Source organism: Rousettus aegyptiacus, unplaced genomic scaffold, assembly GCF_014176215.1.
Source record: "Rousettus aegyptiacus isolate mRouAeg1 unplaced genomic scaffold, mRouAeg1.p scaffold_m13_p_9, whole genome shotgun sequence".
NCBI lineage: Eukaryota > Metazoa > Chordata > Mammalia > Chiroptera > Pteropodidae > Rousettus > Rousettus aegyptiacus.
In genome coordinates, this window is record NW_023416312.1 from 65,945,878 (window position 1) to 65,960,945 (window position 15,068).

A 15,068-nucleotide genomic window follows, 5' to 3' on the forward strand; every position below is an offset into this window, starting at 1 on the left:
TAAACACTCTTATGGCACAGCAATTTACCTCACTACTGTACTAGGTAACACTCAGTTTATCATAGTCTTAATAGCCAGATCTTGTAATAACAGTGCCATGTCTATAGAAAGGCAGTCATCTAACGACTGGAACTCTACACTAACTAAACCAGATACGCGACTCTTTTATGACAGAATTGAAAAAAAAAAAACTACCGTGATATGTTCCATTAGATTATCATATTAAAAATTATTTTAAAAATTTCCCAGTAACGCATTAGGCAACACCATGATAGTTTAATGATCAGAAAGTAAATTGAGTCAGCTTTTAATATGGGAGGCAAAGAAAATGAGGGTAGCAGTAAGCAAGTCAGTGCAGAGCCTATGAGAAAAAAAAAGCAAAATACATGAATGACATTATCTGAGGAAGTAAGGTAGTAAAATGAGTAGGATAACTGCTTGCCTTCTTGCTTTACACATCTCTTTAGGTAATCCTATATAATTGCCTACTTCAAAGTCTATAACTTTGTAAACAAATGAAGTAGAAGCTAAACAAAAAGACTAAACTCCTTGGGAAGAAAATAAAGAATACAGCAGCCCTACCAACAAGCATCAGTCCAACAACTTCCTCTGTGTATTTAAATGCTCTGGCTTAAACAGCCTCCAGCTGAACTGCCAAGTACATGGCAGACTACAAGTTAGCCAAAGGTGGCGTGTAGGGTTTGGAAATAACAGGGACCTACTCAGCTTCATCACATCAATAATAAAGGAAGCAAGATTTGCCATCTGAGCTATTGAATATGCTTATCCCTGAAAGCTAATTTCCCCCCTAGAGTTCACCTAGTCCTCTTCTTTAAAATCTGCAAGAACACCTGAAACCTTTGCTGTCTAGATAAATCTCACAGATAAAAAATATTTTAAACTAGACCTGTCCCTCCACTTCAGATATGAAATGCACATATGGAACTTCATACTCAGTCCAGGGCTTCTATATGGTTATAAAACCAAGGACCATGGGAAATGTAATTTCCCACCAGGCCTACCTTTCCCACTCCTTCTTGGCATTAAACACTAACCAAATTTCCATTCAAAGATGTACATCTTGGGACTCTACAGGCTTCAACTAAATATTGCTAGACTGAGGAAAAAATCTTTTTATTTGAAAAGAGTCTTTCAGTGACCAAGCTTCATGCTTTCAAACTGGCCCAGGGTCTTTCCTCATTCTGCAAATGTAAACATACCAAAAAAGTACCTCTTCTGACACAGAGCAATGGCAAAATTATTGTAATTAGTAATAAAGAACAGTTAATCAATTAAATCCAAATTGTTTTCTACAGGAACACATTTCTTGTTTTGTAATGTAAGACAGGAAAATTGCCAAATGATTGTTTTACTTATAATTAACTAGTTCTCATATGGATTACAAATTACATAATATATGTAAGTGCCTAGCCCAATGTATGATTCACTAAATGGTAGCTCTCTTTTCACTTCAAATCTGTCTTGGAAGATCAGTTTGAATTAGAGAAATCTGGGTATAAGGCAAAAGATTTATATGTTCTGCTACGGCCAAGCCACCCTGAACATGCCCGATGTTGGCTGATCTTGAAAGCTAAGCAGGGTCGGGCCTGGTTAGTACTTGGATGGGAGACCACCTAGGAATATCAGGTGCTGTAGGCATAAAAATATATAAATAAATAATTTTTTAAAGATATTAAAAAAAAGATTTATACGATCTGAAGAAAAACCAGAACATAGGGTATAGAATTTAAATGAACTAAATGTCGTTTTATTACTTTGGAATACATTCAAAACTCACCTGCTCATCTCTCTCCTTCTCTACTCAAATGGTACTTTAATAAATAAGGTAAATAACACATGAGAATAACTGGTAATGAATATATTAACTATATAAATGGAAGTTCTTTTATGCCTAGAACAAAGCCAACCTTCATCCATCTGGCCCACATGAATGATCAATTCCAAAAATGGGAAAACAAAATATGATTGAAAAACAAACCAATAAGGTTTCTACTGCTGAAAATATGGGAATTCTTTCAAATAATTTCAAAGCACAAAAGCAAAACTAACTCTAATTACATAAGACAAAAATCGTGATTTAAAAATTACAACTGTATAAAAGACACATAAAAAAGGAGCATTTTGCAAATGATGACAACATGTATATGTTTGTGTATAGTATGTGCATGTGTATACACTACTGAAAACAGCTAACTTTTACTGAGTATATTTATTATATGCCAGACCTTTTCCAACTGGTTACATGTAATAATTCTTTTAAATCCCTACTACAACCCTATGAGGTAGATACTATTATTATTTCCCATTTTACAGATAGGGAAACTGAGAAACAGTAATTAACTCCTCAATGGTCACATAGCTACTAAGTGGTGGGCAGGCAGGATTTGGAAGCCAGGCATTGTGGTTCCAGGGCCAACTCTCTTTACCACATACTCTGTGTATTATTTAATATACGCCACCTGAAAAATAAGATTCTAATGTGGAACTGAATTATTGGCTTTAAAGAACACCTGGAAAATGGAGCTAGCATAAAATGGTTGACACTGTGTATATCATAAAAATTAAAATAAACAGAAGATTCAAAAATAAAACTTCACTATAAAGAATTGCTCTAAAGATAAAAATCTGGAAAAAATTATGTCATAATAATAATAATGGGCTGAGTATTAATAACAAGCATCCCATTGAAAGAAAGGATTAAAAAACCCTTACATAACATTTTTCAATTCACTATAAATGTAATACAGGACCACTTTAAGACAATTTTTGGAAAAATACAGAAAAGTAGAAAGAAGAAAATAAATATTACACATAATCCCACAACCCAAAAGAAAATGAAAATTTATGTTTCTTGACAGTCTTTTTTCTATGGAAATACTTTCACATGGTTAAGATCATACTGTACAGTTTTGGATAGTTTATTTTTCAACTGAAGCACATAAGCATTTTCCTACATGGTTAAAATTCTTCAAAAATATTTTAATGGCTCCATGATATTTCATCATATGGGTGAACTATAATTTGGGGAAATCATTTCCTTCTCTTTTAAACTGTGGGGAACATCTCTACACATTAAAGTTTATCTGGATCTCAGATTTATTTTCTGAAGATAGATTTTTAGAAACATAATTATCAGATCAAAGTATATGAACATTTTTTAAAGGTCCTGATGCATTTAACCAAATGGCTTTCCAGAGAGACAGTGCCATTAAAATAAAATAAAACAAAAAAGAGTGACTTTATTGTGTTAAAACTTTAAGAATATTTATTTACAACTAGCATTTATGAATCATTTTAATTGGTGGCAGCTGCTTTAAATGTTCTCATTGTTAAACCAGTAAAACACCACAATGGAAACAGACTGTCTTAATTTAAGGTCAAATGGCAGTTATAGTTTAAAAATTAAACTCAAGAATACTTGCCTCGTGGTAAGAATGGCTTCTTTCCAACTTGCAGAATCCCTCTTCCTCAAAACTTAAAATGCTCATGCCAAATAAACTTATTCTAAGGTCTTACACCATAAAACTAGAAGCATCTGAGGCTGCTTTTTTGTATTGTGTTTTGTTAAACATAGAAAATTGATACTTTAAAATCCATCTATTTTCACTGTTCTTCAGGTAACACACTATAAAGCAAATACATTACATTTAAAGAATAAAGGATAAACATAACTTTAAAGTAGTTGTAAAATTGTTTTTCTAAAGGTGTTTTATTCCTAATAGCCTTCTCTCCAGTCTGTGTTTAAGTGTTTGGCCATGTCCTTACAATCCAACTCTATCAGGGTTGTTCGCAACCATACAAGAAAGAGAGGCCTTAGTCCAGAGAATGGAAAGAAAGGTAGAAGCTAAGGGCTGTCAGAGATAATATTTCTCTCTTGAAGCCTTCTTCCCAAATAACTTTCAAAGACTCTACCAGGTGTCACTGTTAGCTATTGCAATTTAATAATCTCATGGCTTGAGCAAAAAATTTAAAGTGCTTTATTTTTCTTCATAACACATATCACTATTTGTTTATTGTCTACCCGCCAAATTGTAAGTTCCAAGAAATCTGTCTGTGGCATGGCTGCGTCCCTAGTCCCTGGAACATAGAAAGGGATACATATGCTTATTGAATGAATTAAATAATTTAATCTAAAAGATCTAACAAGAATTGCACTGAAAGAGAATTTTGTTATGGGTCTAGGCCCAAGAAATACCAGTTTTAAATGTGTAGTGAATGTCTAACTTTGGCACACAGAATTTATATCAAAGGCATAAACAGCTTTCTCAGGCCCTTAAGTAGAGTTTGAAACTCTCACACTTTAAAGATACTCTTAGAGACATAAGTATCTCAGAGATAAAATCAGGGGGAAAACTGAGAGACATTTTGTTCTTACAATTCTAGTGATTGGGTAAATCATGTATCTGAATCTCAAAGTTCAAATCAATGCAGTATAGTAGGATAAAAATGCTAGAATATGGCAGGAAGGGGACAGAAATAGGGATGGGGTAGCCAAAGACACAGGCCCAAGGCTCAAGTCTACCATCCATTAGTCAAAAGACCACAAAGGAGTCATCCAATTCCCTTCATGTTCAGACATGGATATGCAAGTGCACTGTCTGCTTGATGGGCTGCTATAAATATCCAAGGACACTAGGCATTTAAAAGGTCCTGGAAACTGCTGATTATTATAATGTCTTTCCAATAAAGGTATACTTATTTATGTTATCATCGTTTTTGGCCAACGAGCCCCTTGATAACTGTTAACTTCCTTCCTTGGATACCTGGGAGAAGTAGGGATACTCTGAATATTATAATTTGTTAAAATAAGTATTATAATTTCACAGGTGGTTCTTGAATGGATTACATATCTAGGGAAATGTAAGATTCTGGTGTGATGGATGCACCCTGAGAGGTTACGCTTTACTCAATCAAGTTGTTCAGGGCTTTAAAGAGGAACATTAAAGAGGAAAGTAAGTTGATATTCAATGAGAGCATACTATGAGTCAAATATGATTAGCTTTCCCATGCATCTTACTCTTCCCAGAAACCCTATTAAAAAGGTTTATACGAATGAGAAAACTGAGGCTTAGCAGTTGGTTTACTTAAGCCTAAGACACTACCAGTATGGGGCAGACCTGACATCGACAACTAGGGCCAACTCCAGAGCCGTAGAAAAGGTTTATCATCTCTAGATACAAGTGAGCTTATACACTATTTCCTTTTTTTGTTATTTCAGTCATTTTTTTGAATTGATATATGGATTAACAAAAAATGCTGGTGCACTCTAGACCATCAGTAACCAGATTAACAGTAAGAAAATTCTGAATCCACAGGGAAAAGGTGATTTTCAATCTGGATAAAGAAGTTAAATCTGGTCCCTAAGTCCGGGTAGGTAGAAGAGACATCAAAGCCCATTAAACATGCAGTGGATAACTATTTCAAAAATTTCTTAAGTAAACTCAGGATATCATTGGCAACCGAAAAGGTCATTTTCCAGTACTTCCCATCTGATAAACATCCTCTAGTTTGGGGACTTATAGAGAGGTAACTAAAGAAATGTTAACCCCCCAAAAAAGTATACCTACACCAAAAGAAATGCTCTTCCTGAAAATACCCAAAGAAATATGTGGTAGGAGTCCCTTTAACCTCTATAGGTACAGAACACCAGAGGAAACATTTAGTCGAAGCAGAGTAAACCTGTACATCAAAGAAATGGTTCCAGCGGCAAGTTTCCATGCACTCTAGACCATCAGTAACCAGATTAAATCATGGCAGGGCAGATCTAAAGGAGAAAAAAATGTAAGTCATCAGTCAAACTTCAGAGCTCAAAATCTGATGGCAAGCGATAAGGATAGCTGGGAGCAAAGTCACCATCACTTGTTTAGAATTTTTTCTAGGTTTGGTCAAACACAACTAGAAGTGAGGTTTGATTTTGTGTTGCTCTGATAGGCTTTTGGAAAGCAGAAAGTGTCATCTGAGATCACAAGAAGAATCTGGTGATCTTCTTTAAAGAAACCGCATATCAGGGTAGCTAGGGAGTCATGTGGATTCCTTTACTGCTACCCTTTTGAGGCAAATTTGCCGACTGGCAAGAAAAAATAATCTTAAAATGTCACTGATAGTTACAAGATGAAGGCAGTGGCCATGAATGGCAGGCTCGCAGACCCAATCTTTGGTATATATTCTTACTAAGCCATCAGATACCAAGGAATGTGACATAGGTGGGGCCCAAAGACAAAATTAGCTTACCCTTCAAATATGAGGTGGGAGGAGGTTGAGATGCAAAGGAGAGAAACAGTCATAAAGGAAGTATGATCAAGCTTGGCCAGGGCCACAAAAAGTGCCAAGGAATGAATTGCCCAGAGGCCAGTCTCAAATTCATGGAGTTCTCCCAAGGCAATCAGCACCAGTGATGGCAACAGAAGTTGGAGCTAAGAAAAGCCAAAGTTCAAAATCTTAATAAGTTCTTCAGATCCTTTAAGTCTCAGACTAAAGATCAGCTTTTCAAAGAAACTTTCTCTCAACCTATCTATCATAAAGGATACCAACTCTGTTATTCTCTATATTGATCTCTGTTTACTTATCTCCAATAAAATTTGTTCAGTCCTGTTTCCCCCACTAGACTATAAGCTTTGTGTAAACAGACTTTGTCTGCTCTTTACACTATTATATCCCCCCATGCTTAGCTAGTACCTAGAACACATTTAAGCACTAAATAATAACTTGTTGAATAAAAAAAATGATTAGTTTATAACAATGATTCTCAGATTCCTTGGACCAGCAACATTGGGGTCATCTAGGAACTTGTTAGAAATTCAAATTCTCAGGCTCTACACCAGACCTACTGAATCAGAAACTTAAGGAGTGGGGCCGGCAATCCATGCTTTAACAAGCACTACAGGTGAATTTCATGCATGCTGAAATTTTAGAACCACTGGTATTTAACAAGGATGTATAAATATTCACCTATCCAGAGTACAGAAAAGTATATTTCCTGGTGGTAGGAAGTATATAGGTTAAGGTTCTTCTCTAACATGGGGTTGGAATGTTTGGTCAGGTCATCCACAATTCTGAGTCTGGTAGGCACACAACTAATATCTTATCTGGAATGTAGCAAACATTTCCAAATGGAGGCTATTAAGCAGGGATCTTGAACAACTTACCTTCTCCAAACATGTTTCCCTCTCTGTGAGAAGGAAATAATACCAACATCACAGATTGTAAGGATTAAAAGAGATTTTGAAAAAATATTTTTTCACCCAATAAATGCTAGTGGTGGTGCTTCTTCTTATTGAATTTATTTTTGCTGACCTGTGAAAATGAGTAACTCACAGTAACAGTATTCAACCCCCAAGAATGTCCTGGGAAGAAAATATGCTATTTTCCAAAGAGTATCACCCAAATGCTAGATACAAGTAGCTTTGTGAGAGTGTAAGGATACACCATTTGCTATACTGCAGAGAAAAGAGGTATCAGAGAGGTAAGTTAACTCATGAAGGGTTAAAAGAAGAAGAAACAAGACAGGAACAGAATCAGAGATTGCTAGTCTTGGGTTAGAAGTGCTGGCAGTGAGAATGGACGGGTTCAAAGAGCAAGCCTATGCTGTGATGGATTCTCCTTAACTGGTAAGAAGAAAGTCCCTTATATGTCTAATGTTTATATTTTTCCAAACCAAAACTCGGCACAGTGTGATGAATGAGTATATTTATGAACACAATGAGACAAACTGAAGTCAGGGCTGTCCTGGGAAATCCTGAGTATATGGTTACTGTCTGGAAATGGTCTATTTTTAAAAGAACCCAACACCAGCATGGCTAAAGAACTGCACAGTTTCGCAATACCCGTATACAGTCTCTGGTTATGACTCACCACATATGATGATGGCTGTATGGACACATGACTCCTAAAAACGTAGAGCATGTATGAAAAGTTACTTAGGGTCATTTTCTTCCCATTCCAACAGATGCTTCTGGTTTTACAAATTTATTGGCCAAAATCTAGAGGCCTTAGTAAAAGATCATCGGGCTTATCCTGAGTGTCCTAGATTAACTACTACTGCATTTTAATAGCAGCTCAAGGGTTCTTTTGAACTATTTCATTGCCTTTAATAGTAAGGAGGGATACAAGGTGCTTCAATACTAAATCACGTTCATGTCAATAGTTTCTTGAGATCCAATGGACAGCTAAGCAAAATTTTATAACAACTGGTTATAAAGATGAGGCTGGTTAGAAGAGTTTAATGGCCTTTCTGCCAATGATTCTGTCAGGTATGAGACATGTTGCTCTCAAGTCACAGCTAAATGAGTTTGAACAATTTACCTTCTTGATAAGGGTAGCAGGTTTAACGAAGATAAAAGAATTACATCTACTAGAATTCAAAAGTGGGATGTCAAAAGAGGTGGATGAAGGATAAAGCAGCTCTTACTGTTGTCAATTTTCCTTCCAGGGATACGTTTCCTAAACAGAAACCAAAATACAGAGACACACTAACTCCTGCAGTCATCTAATGTATCTGAGACTGAGGAAGTGTTGTTGAATCAGAGGATTTTCCACTTCAGGGAAATGGCTACACATCCATACCTAGTTGAGTAAGAACTTTCAAATTGTTCTGGTTTCCTCTCCAACCCTGGAAAAGAGAGGCCATCTTGTTGTTGTAGCTGGAGAGAACACATTCAACCATTGGGCCTATCAGAGTGACAGCAATTGGCATAAACTGATCTAATTTGAATCTGGAGCAGTTCACACCTTAGGTAACCAAAGGTTCCTTGGCTTCCTGGGTGTCCTCATTCTGGGATGAAACTAGTGTACACACGTACTGCTGCTCAAAATTCCTCACCTCAACCATGTCTTACATCTCAATCTTCCAAGTTACTAGTCTACATGGCACTGTGCAGTATGGGTTAGAGCTGGAAGACTTAGCTCTTGGAAGACTCACTCTGTTATCTAGAGGCAAGTCAGAACTAGGTATTCAGGGCATACAGTTGTCTGGATTAAAAGAGACTAAAAAGAAAGCTAAGAGGTTTTCCTTCCCTCATTCTTTCTCAATAGGAAGAATGGTTTAGAGACTGTACAGGGCCGTCCCAAAAGGGTAAACAAGATGAGAAGCCAAACTGCAGTGGACAGCATCAATTTAGTACAACAAACCATTATGAAGCACATTTTCTACTATGTGCTATACACTGGGGATTAGAAATAAAAAAGACCATCTCTACTCCCTCAGAGCTTCTAGCTTAGTAAGTGAAGAAGAGAAACACATAAATAGAATTTAATATAACACAGCAAATGATAAGAAAATAGCTATGAATGAGGGGTGATGGGGCAGAGAGGAAGGCTACTTAATATGGGAGTTAAGGGAAACAAGAAAGGAGAGGACCGTAACTGTGGAAAAGCACTTTAACTCAAGATCTGTGGCTTGGAGCCACACATAGTATAAGTTGAAGATAGAATAAAAGAAAAGGGGAAAGGCTAGAAAGCACCTGGTCAAAAAGCCAAAGGGGCACCATTGCTTTTGGGCTTTTTTTTGGTGGCAACGGCTTTGACAGGTTGGAGAGTTCTCTCTCAGCACAATGCCCACTCACCCACCTACCAACATACAAACCTTTACAGAGGTTTGATTTGGTAAAGAAACAGGGATGCATGCCACATAAATTCTCAGCAAACATTATTGCTCTTAATTTCCCCCAAAAAGTTCTATTAAATACATAGATGGCACTCAGGTGGTAGCTGACAGTGATCTTCAATACTAGCTGAATGAAAACCTATCCAGCCAAATTCAGGAGGAAATTAAATCATAAAACAGCTAAAGAAAAGGATCCTGCATGTTACAGCATTCTTATAATTGTACTGAAAGATATACTGTAATTTACTTAGTATAGCCAAGAATTTATAGAACCATGATTCAGAGTCACACACAATCTGATTTTAGCACTAAAGCTGAAAAATAAAACCTACTGGAATCAATCTAACTTGCTTTAATTCCTAGAATACAGGTAAAAACCCATTATAGTTAACATCGGGATAACAGCCTCTATATAACAACGCTGTTATCTCATAATGAACCTGCAGTAGTTTGTTAATTTGGTTACAAAAGTTATTTACAGCAAATAATCATGGCAAACAAATGTTTTCTTCAATTCTTTCAATAACAGTCACTCCCTATAATGAAAAAAATGTTTATGTGCTGTTGGCAAAGCAACTCTCACTTGATAACTTACAGTGAACCTTAGATCTGAAGAGTTTTCTCCCTAGTTTTATTGAACACAACTTCCCCATCCCTCACCTCCTTAAAAAAGCATGCATGAGCAAACATTAACTATCTAATACGGATGTCAAGTCCATTCATTGACTATGCCATGAGCTTAGTCTTCAGAATCAAATTGTTTTGCAGTAAAAAATGATACTTTTCCATTTTTCTGTGTTTATAGCAGTATTGAAATGTAACACGTATGGTTCCACTGATGTAAGTTTTAAAGAAATGTTTAATGTAATTAACATTTCTACTGCTTAATAGTAATGAAAGGCCACTGGTAAAAATGGATAATTTTCATCCTAAATCAATGGCATATAAAGTTAAGACCTGATGAAATTAGGTATTTTTAAAGCATGAGATTTATGCAACTTCTCATAATTGTACTTACTGAACATAAACGTACACTACATATAAAATATTTTAGGTTCTTTGTGAATAGAGTTTTAAAATGCTTTCTTTTATCTGTAACAGTATTTCTTTTGAACACATTTAGTTTGAACACATTAAGATGCCCTTATGAAGGATTATTCTTATACCCATTTTAATATTCAGTAGAATCAAAACCCAATAACCTGCTTACAATTTCACAAGCATTTCTGTCAATGCTATAATGCTTAATGTTTTGGAAATTGCAGTATCCCATTATTAGTTGGTTGAATTCATGATGCACTTTGTCCCTCCTATGTATGTGATATGTGTGGGTATTTTAATTCAAAATAATGTTGGTTTAAAATTTTCATGACACCTTTTGAAGTACTGAGAGGTAGATTTAAAAATTCACTGCTCTTAATTTCCTTGCTTTGAGAAAAAAATTTAAAAATTAACTCAACACTTTTATATGAAACAATATTCTATCTAGGTAGGTAATAGTGGAGTGAGAAGAAGGTAAATAGCATTTGGGGTCTCTGCTATCAAAGGAGCTTATCATCCAACGTGGGATACAGACATGTACACAAATAATAGAAAAAGTTTGGTGATTGAGGTATTGGGAAGGGGTGATGAAGGTTACAGATGGGTCAGGGTTGGGAGGATGTGAAAAGTCTGAAAGCAGACAGCTTCAACATTTCAAATTCCAACACTGATATCGTGCTGTAGCTTTTAAATTACACTCCATATCCTATACATGTATCCCCACCTACATGCAAAAAAAAATATATATATATATGTATATGTATATGTATATGTATATGTATATATATGCGGAAGTGCTAAATGCAGTTATTCAATTTACATTCTGCTTCCCAAGCCATGTACCTGTGCTGCAGCATACTGCCAGAGAGGGCACTTTTTTCCTAATTCCCACAAAGGCTATGTACGTGCTAGCAGTGGCCCTGGGATATTTATTGTCTCCTATATTTCCCTATATCAGCAATGCTACTATCTAAACAATGCATCGATAAAGGACTAGTTAAATAAACTATGGTACATCCATACAATGGAATATCTAGCAGGCATTAAAAAGAAACAGGAATTATAGTCTCATTATATTGTGGCAATCAGTTTCTTGGTTTTTATAATACACTAAAGTTATATAAATTGTATAAGAAATCACCAGTGAGGGAAGCTGGGTGATATGGAATCTCTCTATACTATTTTTGTAACATCTTGTGAGTCTATAATTATTTCAAAATAAAAAGTTAAAAAATAGAAGAACTAGACATTTCTAGGTATGCCAGTGTAGAAGTATCTCAAAGACTGATTCTTAGCTACAAAAAGATATAAAAAACATGCATAGTATGCTACTCTTTGTGCAAAAAATGGTGTGTGTGTGTGTGTGTGTGTGTGTGTGTATAAATGCCAGTATATGCATAGATTATCTCTCTGTAAAGATATACAAGAAACTGGTGGCAGCAATGGTTCCCTTTGGAGAAGGGAGCTGGGTAGCTGGGAGACAGGGAGATCTACATCTTATTGTCCTCCTTTGAAATTCAAATTTCATACCATATGCACATACTACCTCTTCAAAAACACTTCATTCCAGGGGAAAAGTTTTCCTGGAAGGTTTTTAAGTATCCCTTCCATCTGGTATATTCCACTTCACCCAGTTTAGAAGGCCCAGGGATTATGGGATGGAATTTAGGGATAGGTTCATCCATCAATCCAGCATTCGGGGTTCTCCTGTGTAGCTAGCTGTAAGCTAGCTACCCAAGGCCAAGGGACTATACCATTAGCTGTGCTTGGCACAGTGTCTGGCATATTTAGGGACATAATTTTTCTCAAATTCATTTGAATTATTATCCTGCCCCTTCCTTTAAGCTACTCTTAAAAATCCAGACCTAGAAGGATTCTTTGCCATTGATTTGCCCCTGGAACAATGTTTTAAAAATTAACTTCTCATTAGCATAAGTTGTTCCCATATCAACAAATGTCTATCCTAAGCCACTAATGCTCAAAATGATACAGGTTTATTCTAGTGAAGGCAGGTTCATGGAAATACAGGTGATTTATAAATTTCTTTATTTCAATATCTGTATGTCTGTGAACCAGATGACATCTTAGCTAAAATCTCCCATCCATGCTTATCACCACCTAACTTCTATAGGTTTTATATATCTCTCTATGAGGCACTTACTTATTTGTGTTAGTTATTTTAGTGCATAACAGCTCTCTTACTAAAGTGTAAACTTCTTAAGGGCAGGAAAGCCTGGTCCACCTCATTATTCCTACACTAATATCTAGGTGAATCATCCTTGAAGACAGTTCATTTAATTAACATTTCATAAAATTAAAAACTAACTTTTAACATGCCATTTAATTTATAACTGAACTGATTAGCTTAAAATAGTACAGTGGGTTTGTTGTGAGGGCAAATAAGGCTTTTACAAGTATATTCCAAAAAGAAAGTATGCTATTATAATTAACAACCCTCATCCCTTGCTCTGACTTAATAGAAGTGAAAACCAGCATGTTCTCTATATATTAGAAGTGCATCCTTTCTTCCTCAACCATGTACAGCTTGCCTTTAAGCTGAAACGGTACTATAAAATTGCTGAATTACTCCCTCTTTAAACTTGGTAAACAAATGCTAAATAAGGAGATGAAGATCCCTAGGGGGAGAGAGAAGATGGCAGTCCCTTCTGAGAGCATTAGTTCAATAGCTTCCTAGTACAAGGAATCCTGTTTCATCTGCTGGACATCCCTAATCGTGACAGCCAATTCCGAAAAGCAATGCATTCCTTGTTTCATGCTACTTGCAACTGGCTCAAGATCCATTCAAAACTGCTTGGAGCTTTGAATCATTTTGTCTGCCACATTACTTCTTCCTCAAAGAAACCTGAAAGCAAGTCAAAATTAGAGCTGATTTTCTCCCCATAGGAACAAATCACCAATATTATAAGTTACCATGGAATTTATTATCTAGAACTTCATTAGTCTATTCTGTACTTTATTAGGTAAGGTTATATAAGTTCAAAAGGTTAAGTCACACTAAAACTCTATTATAATTCTCCTTCGTTATTTTTAAACTATTTTAATATACAACCCTTCACACTTTAAGCCTTGATGAGGACAGGAACCACAATCTTATCTATGAATCTCCCACAGTGCCTTAGACATAGTAAATTTGTTAATTTTTTTCAATTAAATTCTTAATAACTATTTATTTGAATTAACTTTGTCAAAGATGTATTTAATGTACATGTCGACAGATAACTCACTTCAACAATTCAGATTTCTATAAAAATGATTCAACTTTTATTGTTGTGCCAAACATTTCAAAATCAGATATTTTTCTGCAATCTCTTAAAAGACTCCACTTGAGCTAAAAACAACTTTATATACAATAGGTATACATATTTTGTGACAGAGACTGCTCATCAGACTGAAGGTCTCTTGGAATTAGTTTTGGAAGAGAGGCAAGCAAGCTCAGAGAGATTTTAACTGTCTTCAGTTCCTTGAGGGGTGTTAAATTCTTAAACATATTCATTTTAATAACGAAAACTAAGTATGTGCCATTAAGCTCTTTTAGGAGAGAGGGATACGTTATAAAAAAAACTTGAGTACTGCTACTCGCACAATGTTACAAAATATACTAAGAAGAAGCAGGCAAAGCTTAAAGTCTCTTTAGTATATTTTTCTCATCTTAATAACTAGAATAAGAATAAACTCCTAATTCACGAGAATGTTCTGAGAATTGATGATTATGAATGCATTTTAGTATTTCATTAAGGTTTATCTAGAAAGAGCCCAAGATATTCTATGTATACAATATACTTATACCTGTTTACAACATATGAAACTGTCAGATAAAATTTAAATCTGAAAATACATAGTCATATTCCCAGAATATAACCTGCAAAGGAACTGAGATTTCTAAAGCTAACAATAAATTCTTTACCATAGTTTGAATCATTTCCTTAATGGTGGATCTGGGAATCATAATTAGTACCTTAACCTAAAAATATTAGTTCAAATTAATACCAATTTCAGTTATTGAGATTTTTAACTCCAGATTTTCATTTTTTTGAAAAAATATATTTTCTTTATTGTTAGTCTTCATTTGGTGAGGCATTCACATACTTTCCTTTGATTCTTTAGCCACGATTTACTGTATATTATTTATAATAGCTCAAAGTTTTATCTGGGTTTCCTCAGAGAAAGTTTCTATTGACTGCTTATTTTCCTGTATATGTGCCATACTTACCTGTTCCTTTGACTGTATTTTATTTTTGTTGTTGAAAACTTAGACATTTTAAATAGAATAATGTAGCAGATTTGGAAATCGGATCCCTCCCCAAGGTTTGTGGTTGTTTGTTTGTTTAGTGACTTTCTTTGACCAATTCTGTAAAGTCTATATTCCTTCTTATGTGTGGCTACT

At 35.3% G+C, this 15,068-nt stretch overlaps 1 protein-coding gene and 1 pseudogene across 1 annotated transcript in view; one reads left to right on the forward strand and one right to left on the reverse strand.

The window, feature by feature from the left end:
- The window catches only part of AMMECR1 (AMMECR nuclear protein 1), a 101,167-nt gene that overhangs the window by 68,178 nt on the left and 17,921 nt on the right, over window positions 1–15,068 (reverse strand). The gene's annotated exons all lie outside the window — the stretch shown is intronic.
- LOC118607959 lies at window positions 1,541–1,659 on the forward strand (annotated as a pseudogene).